Below are 6,579 nucleotides of genomic sequence, written 5' to 3' on the forward strand. Positions count from 1 at the left end.
CATTTCTGCAGCAGTTACGGAAAGAGACGAGGTTGGCCGATTACAGTTCATACAGGCCATATTGGGAGCCGCGGGGATTTCGACAGTGTGTATTAGGAAGTTTACCTGCGTCGTGTATGGAATATGTGTTTGCCTACCATGCCTAGATAAGGCAGTGTGACAAGGGATTACCTCAGCGGACGTAATATTCCTACAGCAGAAATGTTTCACAACCTCGTCAAAATTGGCGATTGCAGGGAGCTGAAGACGTGCCAAATTTAGACAGAGACCACTCTGATTCAGGTAAGGAATATGTGAATTATATTGATCACGTATTAAAGTTATTTATCTTCTGTAAGCCACTTATTCAGTTTTATATATGTTAGTAAATGTGTGTTTTAGTTTTTGTAGGATAAGCAATCTAGCAAACTTATGTTAATCCTTGCTAATGTATATGATGTAGAAATATGTTTGCCTACTTATATTCCTTTATCTAGATACTCTAATGTGACTCATTTTCTTAGTTCATACCGTACCGACAAATAAATCTGTGGTACTCACCAATCTGTGAGAATGGTTAGTAGACTAAACTTACTTTTGCAGGTGTGAAGAATCAAGAACAAATTAAATGACAGATGTTTTGCAACAGTGAACATAGTGAAGTGTAAGATAAGACATTTGAAAGGTATGGATATTTTCACTTGCACTTGTTGAAGAATACCATGATGACAACTTTATCATGTTGGGAATTTTGGCGGTGGGGTAGCCTAGTGGTTGAAGTGCTGAAGACCAAGGTTCGATTCTTGTCATGGGTACAATGTGTGAAGTCCATGTGTCCCTTGCTGTGGTATTGCTAAAAACAGCGTAAAACCATACCCACTCATGTGGGGATTCCGGGTTGGAATTGGTCCCCATCAACCTATGCTAGTTGTAAGAGAGGGTTATACTATAAAGCGAAAACAGCACCTCGCCTACTATTGCCTGGTGAAAACAGCACCTTGTTATTTATTTTACCTTGGGTCTGAACATGCCCGAATACATGAAATTAAACTCGTATGGTCACTTGTAAACACAAATAACTGAGAAATGTTCAAAAAGGTTTACATTAGAAACTAGCATCTACTCGCCGACTCTGATTTGGAGATGCAACTAAACTCATTGTGAAAATATAACTTGCTTTGATGTCTTTGAAGTAAAATAAATAAAATTAAACTTGCAAACACAAATAATTGTGAAATGTTAATCACCTAAAAACAGTTTACATTAGAAACTAGCCTCTACTCAAATTTACTCATGATTCTGATTGGGAGGTGCAACTAAACTTATCATTGAAAGATCACATGCTTTGAAGTTTTAAGTACCTTTACTCAGATTAGCTCAATGTCAAGCTGAAACTGAGTCTGGCGAAAATGTCAAGATACTGCACTACAGGTATACTATATATTTCATATTTATTTTAGTAAGTAGGAAATAAATAGTAATTTTATAGAAATTACATTTATATATCTCCCCTTTCTGCCAGGAACCAACATCACAAGAATGTCTCTCCAGATAACAGACAACAATTAGTAGCCCTTTTTGCCAAAACAAGATGCTGTTTTCGTCCGAGAAATCAGTGACATTTTGCTGAGGTGCCGTTTTAGCCTCACCCATAAGAGATAACTTAATAGATCGGGTGATCAGGCTCGGTGACCTGGTTCATGGCATCTGACAGTGACCATCTGACAGTGTTGATTGTTGTTCACAATATCAATCACTGGATTGTCTAGAATCTTGGGCCTACCTTTAGAATACAGTACCACAAACTTTTCAGGTCACAATATCCTGTGATGTAATTCATAGTATTTTGTTGCCTGACACACTGGCAAAACAATACCTTGTGACGTCAGGGGTCATTGGGTGTGCATATATATGCTCTTTTCAGTGGTCTATCGTCTCCACACGCTATGGTGTTGCATAAGTTTTAATTATTTGTTTACTAAATATTGCCTGCGGATGCGCATTTTATAACAAGTAAACACACATCGTCTCACAAAAAACACAAATAGTTGATACAAGTTAACCTTAAAAATTAGCCCCCTACGTTACTCCAATTTACTCGCCGACTCTGATTGGCAGACGCAGCTAACTTATTGTGAATACATTATACGCTTTAAAGTTTGAAGTACTCAATGTCAAGCTGAAACTGTATTCAAGAATCCTAACATGGTGCTGTCAGATCACAATTTTTCACAATGGCCTTTCGATGTGTCATTTGAACATGTTGAAAGGTTTTACAAGAGATATTTGTCAGTAATAACTGATGCTATTTCTGCCCTTACATTACAACAAATAAATCAGCCAATTTTTGGAACTATTTTATTGATATGTGGCAACAAACATACTTCAGGCTGTACATTTTGCAAATGGGTTAATATCTATGACATCTTGTTCCTCCTAGTGTCTGAGCAGTTGCTCGCTACAATAACGGAACTTCTTTACAGCTACAGACAGAAAATACCAGAACAGTTTACTACTACAAATCAATTACTGTATGGGTTTCACTGAAAGTGTCGCGACAACAGAAAATCTTCGGATACCTGTATTTGGCTATAAATTTGACTATTGTTTCTGTCAAATTATCTATTCCTGCCTCAGGTAAGGATGCAGTGATTTATTTAAGTGCACACATATATCACATATATACTCCTGAAGTCTATGAAAGCTATTTACAAGTGATACACATAATAACTTAAAAGTGGAGAATGTAATGATGTCAACTTCTTTATTATGATGATCACAACATTTCGGAGTATATACTTACTCCTTCATTAGGTGAATATTCACAATTCTGCTCCAATTGCTTATATCAATGCTCATATTGTCAACCATATTTGCCATTTTTATATCATATTCATATGTATAATAATAATACATATTATTTCTAATAATGGCGTAATTTGGACACACAAATATAATGTAACCCAATACTTGCCGTAACAGGCGACAATGCTTGTCTAAAGAGTTGACTAACGCCATCAGGTGGCGGTCAGGCTCGGTGACTTGGTTGATGCATGTCATTGATCCAAATTGTGTGGGTCGATGCTCATGATGTCAATCACTGGACTGTCTGGTCCAGACTCGATTATTTACATATAGCAGGAATATTGTGCGGCATACAACAACAAACCAAACCAAATCATAAGTGCGGGATTGGTCATTTGAAATTAGCAAGTTTTATGTGAACTTAAATCACTACAACCTGATCTGAGTCTTGAAAAGATATGACTTTGATTCAGTGAAACTTTGCATCATGATAGTTTCAACTGTAGATACAGTTAGTCTGGGTTTTTTACAGTGTCTGTTTATTAATTGTATATGTTGTTCAAATTAGCTTTGCCTCTTTACCAACCCTATTCCTTTTTTGGAATAAATAGTGTCTAATAATTCAAATACCATCACTACTAATCATCCTAGTGAACACAACAAAGAAATGCACATCAAAAACGTCATTATTATTATTTCTGATCTCTGATAAAGTAGAAAAAACTGTTATCAAGCAAGATACATTTCCTTGGTCCCAAGAAGCATGTTACATAGTAAACTGTCTTGATAAGTTGAATAGCAGTCAGCGTGGTTGTAAATGCACAACTGACTAAGCCGTCACTACTCAATTAAGTAACTAACAGACAATTGCAAGTGCTAATACCCACCCGACACTAATTGCCCTGTTAATCCCTAGTCCACAATGAGTTGACATTGAGTTCATTTTGCTAATTAGCTGTTTTTAGAGTAGCAAGGTAATAAACATCAAAGGTGGGTCAGGCTTTGATCATGTGTTCTGTAGAAGAGTTGATGTCACTTGTTTTTTGGTTATGTAGGATTAGCTACATCCCTTGATGCTACCAAAGCAGCCCTTGAGATTGTCAGACAGTTTGTCTGGATACAACTTGATGTCTCCCTTGTAGCACACTATGTGTCAGACAAGGACTTTGACCACTCTGTGCAGATGCATATCAATGCATAAAGTGAGTGAGTGAGTGAGTTAAAGCTTTACGTCACATCGGCATTATTTCAGCCATATCGTGACGAGAAATTATACTTTTTAATACATATATTATAACTAAATTAAAACCAGTCATCGATGGACAGTAAAATTACTAGAATATCACAGATAAATACGAATTTAAAACTAGCATACAACTATAAAAGATATCACAATATATAACGGTACAATATAAAAAAGGGCTATAGATCGCCAGCAGCTGAAGGTAGATCACCATGCTAGGGTCCATGGGGACTTACAGTACTTTTGCTACCTGCATGGACCCCCGCCGGATTTACATCATCCCTTCCGCTGTTGGCGATTAATGACAAATTTAGCCAGATTAAACGAACATATATACTACGATTTAAAAAGGGCAGAAATAACATACTTTGAAAGACATGGTCTGACATACCCTCTCAGGGCAATGCATAAAGAACATTAGGGTAGATGATTCAATAATGTCACGCAAGGCAAGGGTGGGTTTCACTGTATTTAGGAACAGACGATGAATCCAAAACTTTATAACAGTAATTATGATAAATTTAAACTTTGCCAGACCAATATTGTGGCAGATTTGCATGTTATTGTTAATCTTCATTAAGTTAATTTTCAAAAAAGATAGGATAAGTGATAAAATATGATAATGAGTCATGAATATTTGAATTCAGATCAGAACAAACCGGGGGGTTCACCCAAAAATGTGAGAGTCTCTAGGGGAGGCTTTTGACAAAATGGACAATAAAATATAAAGTGCTTTGCATTTTCTTTCAGGGAAGGTAGTGTCAAAAATGAAGGAGAACATACCGGTAATAAATGACCGGCCCAATTAATGTAATATACATAGATTTTAGTTGATGGTTCAGGTTGTACTTTTCAGTTGATTTCTTATCACTGTCTGTGATGGACTACCAATTAATGGTAGATATTAAATATCCAGAATAACTTAGATAAATACTTCTACAGTCTCATCCTAATTTGTCAAAATTTGAATTTCAATATTGCTTCCAATAATGAATTAATGAATTTGGAGAGAATATCTATTGTCTGAATTCCTAATGTACCTTCTTTTGTATTTGGTGTGCTAGGGTAGCCTAGTGGGTAAAACGTTCTCTGAAACCCGGGTTCAATTCACCACATGGGTACAATGTGTGAAGCCCATAGCTGGAATATTGCTAACAAGCTGCATGAAACTATACCAGCTCACTCGCTCATTATGTTGTATTTTGAGATCACTTACATGACCTGTGTTTTGATTATTATGAATAGTTCTGTTTTTATGTATAAGAACCTATGTTACTTAGTTTTACATTGTCTTGTTTACCATTCCTCCTTTTGTAATGCAAACATTCAAGCAAAATTCAGATGAACCTTGTGGCGCTTAAGGTATTGTTTTAGAAGACCAGATACATTTTTGTATTTTCTGAACACTTTTCTGTTTGCAATGGCTTATTTACATGTTCAAAGATTGGTTAAATGTCAGTTGCAAGATAAATTGTCAATACCCCACTGTTCGAGAAGACAACTTTTTACATTTGTAAATAATTTTTTAATAACAAGTTTCTTAAGATGTTATGAATTGTTTCAGGTACCTGGATTTCACAATCTGACACCAGCTACATTTAAGAAGATCTTGCTCACACAATTCAGACAAGGGACTCGCCGGGTGATGAACAATCCTGCCGATAACAACCAACAGTTTCACCTCAGAAAGTGATGATTCTGAATGAATAATGCTACATCAGTGTGACTGTAGGTGGTTTTATTATGACACTAATCAAGTCTGAATGAATTTATGCCAAAGCACTGTGACTATGTCCAGGTTGTGTACACCGATGCTGACTATACAAATCTGGATGGCTTTTGTGGTTTACTGCAGAAACATAATTGACTTATGATATTCTTCTTCCATGAAATTCTTCTGAGATTTGACTAATTTGTTTATTTAGAAAATGGCATTGAAGCGTCTGTTCTGTAAGGTCTTGCAAACACCACTGGTTACTTTATGCTCTTCTTGCTTGATCAAATTTCAATTTGGGATATGTACCAATGAAATGCCATATAATCAATAAATAAGATTTTTTTCCAAAAACATTATTTGTTTTGCTTTATTAGCATAACGAAATATAATACTGATGAGCCATAACATAGGTGCTGAACAAATATAAAATGTACTAATGCCCTGAATGTTTTCCTACTATAAATACAGCTCACTTAACAAAAGTTGTAGTTCCACTTTAGTAGACAAATGACATTGATATTTTTTTTCTGTACTTTATTTAGGTATTTTCTATGAATGCCATTAGTCTTATTCACCAATTTGGGACAATTGTATTCTGTTTGATATTCACATGAAACTACACTGTCCAGATATAACAAGTACTGATACCGTTCCAAACTAATCTTTTAATCTCACCAGGGCCAAATGCCAAAGCACATAGCCAATGACGTTCCATTTTTTCTGAGTGAGAATGCTGTTTTGCCACTTTTAGCAATATTGCAACAATATCATGGTGGGGGACACCAGCAATAAGCTTCACACATTTGTACCCATGTCGCGAAACAACTTGTGAACA

At 35.9% G+C, this 6,579-nt stretch overlaps 1 long non-coding RNA gene across 1 annotated transcript; it reads left to right on the forward strand.

Annotated features, from left to right (window-relative positions):
• The first annotated feature begins 596 nt into the window (after positions 1-596).
• LOC125377410 lies at positions 597-6,087 on the forward strand. The gene is made up of 2 exons (XR_007219566.1): positions 597-664; positions 5,592-6,087. It is a non-coding gene; the product is annotated as an uncharacterized LOC125377410 (long non-coding RNA).
• Positions 6,088-6,579: the final 492 nt, after the last annotated feature.

Source organism: Haliotis rufescens, unplaced genomic scaffold (genome assembly GCF_023055435.1).
Source record: "Haliotis rufescens isolate VD_foot unplaced genomic scaffold, xgHalRufe1.0.p SCAF_9, whole genome shotgun sequence".
Classification (NCBI taxonomy): Eukaryota; Metazoa; Mollusca; class Gastropoda; order Lepetellida; family Haliotidae; genus Haliotis; species Haliotis rufescens.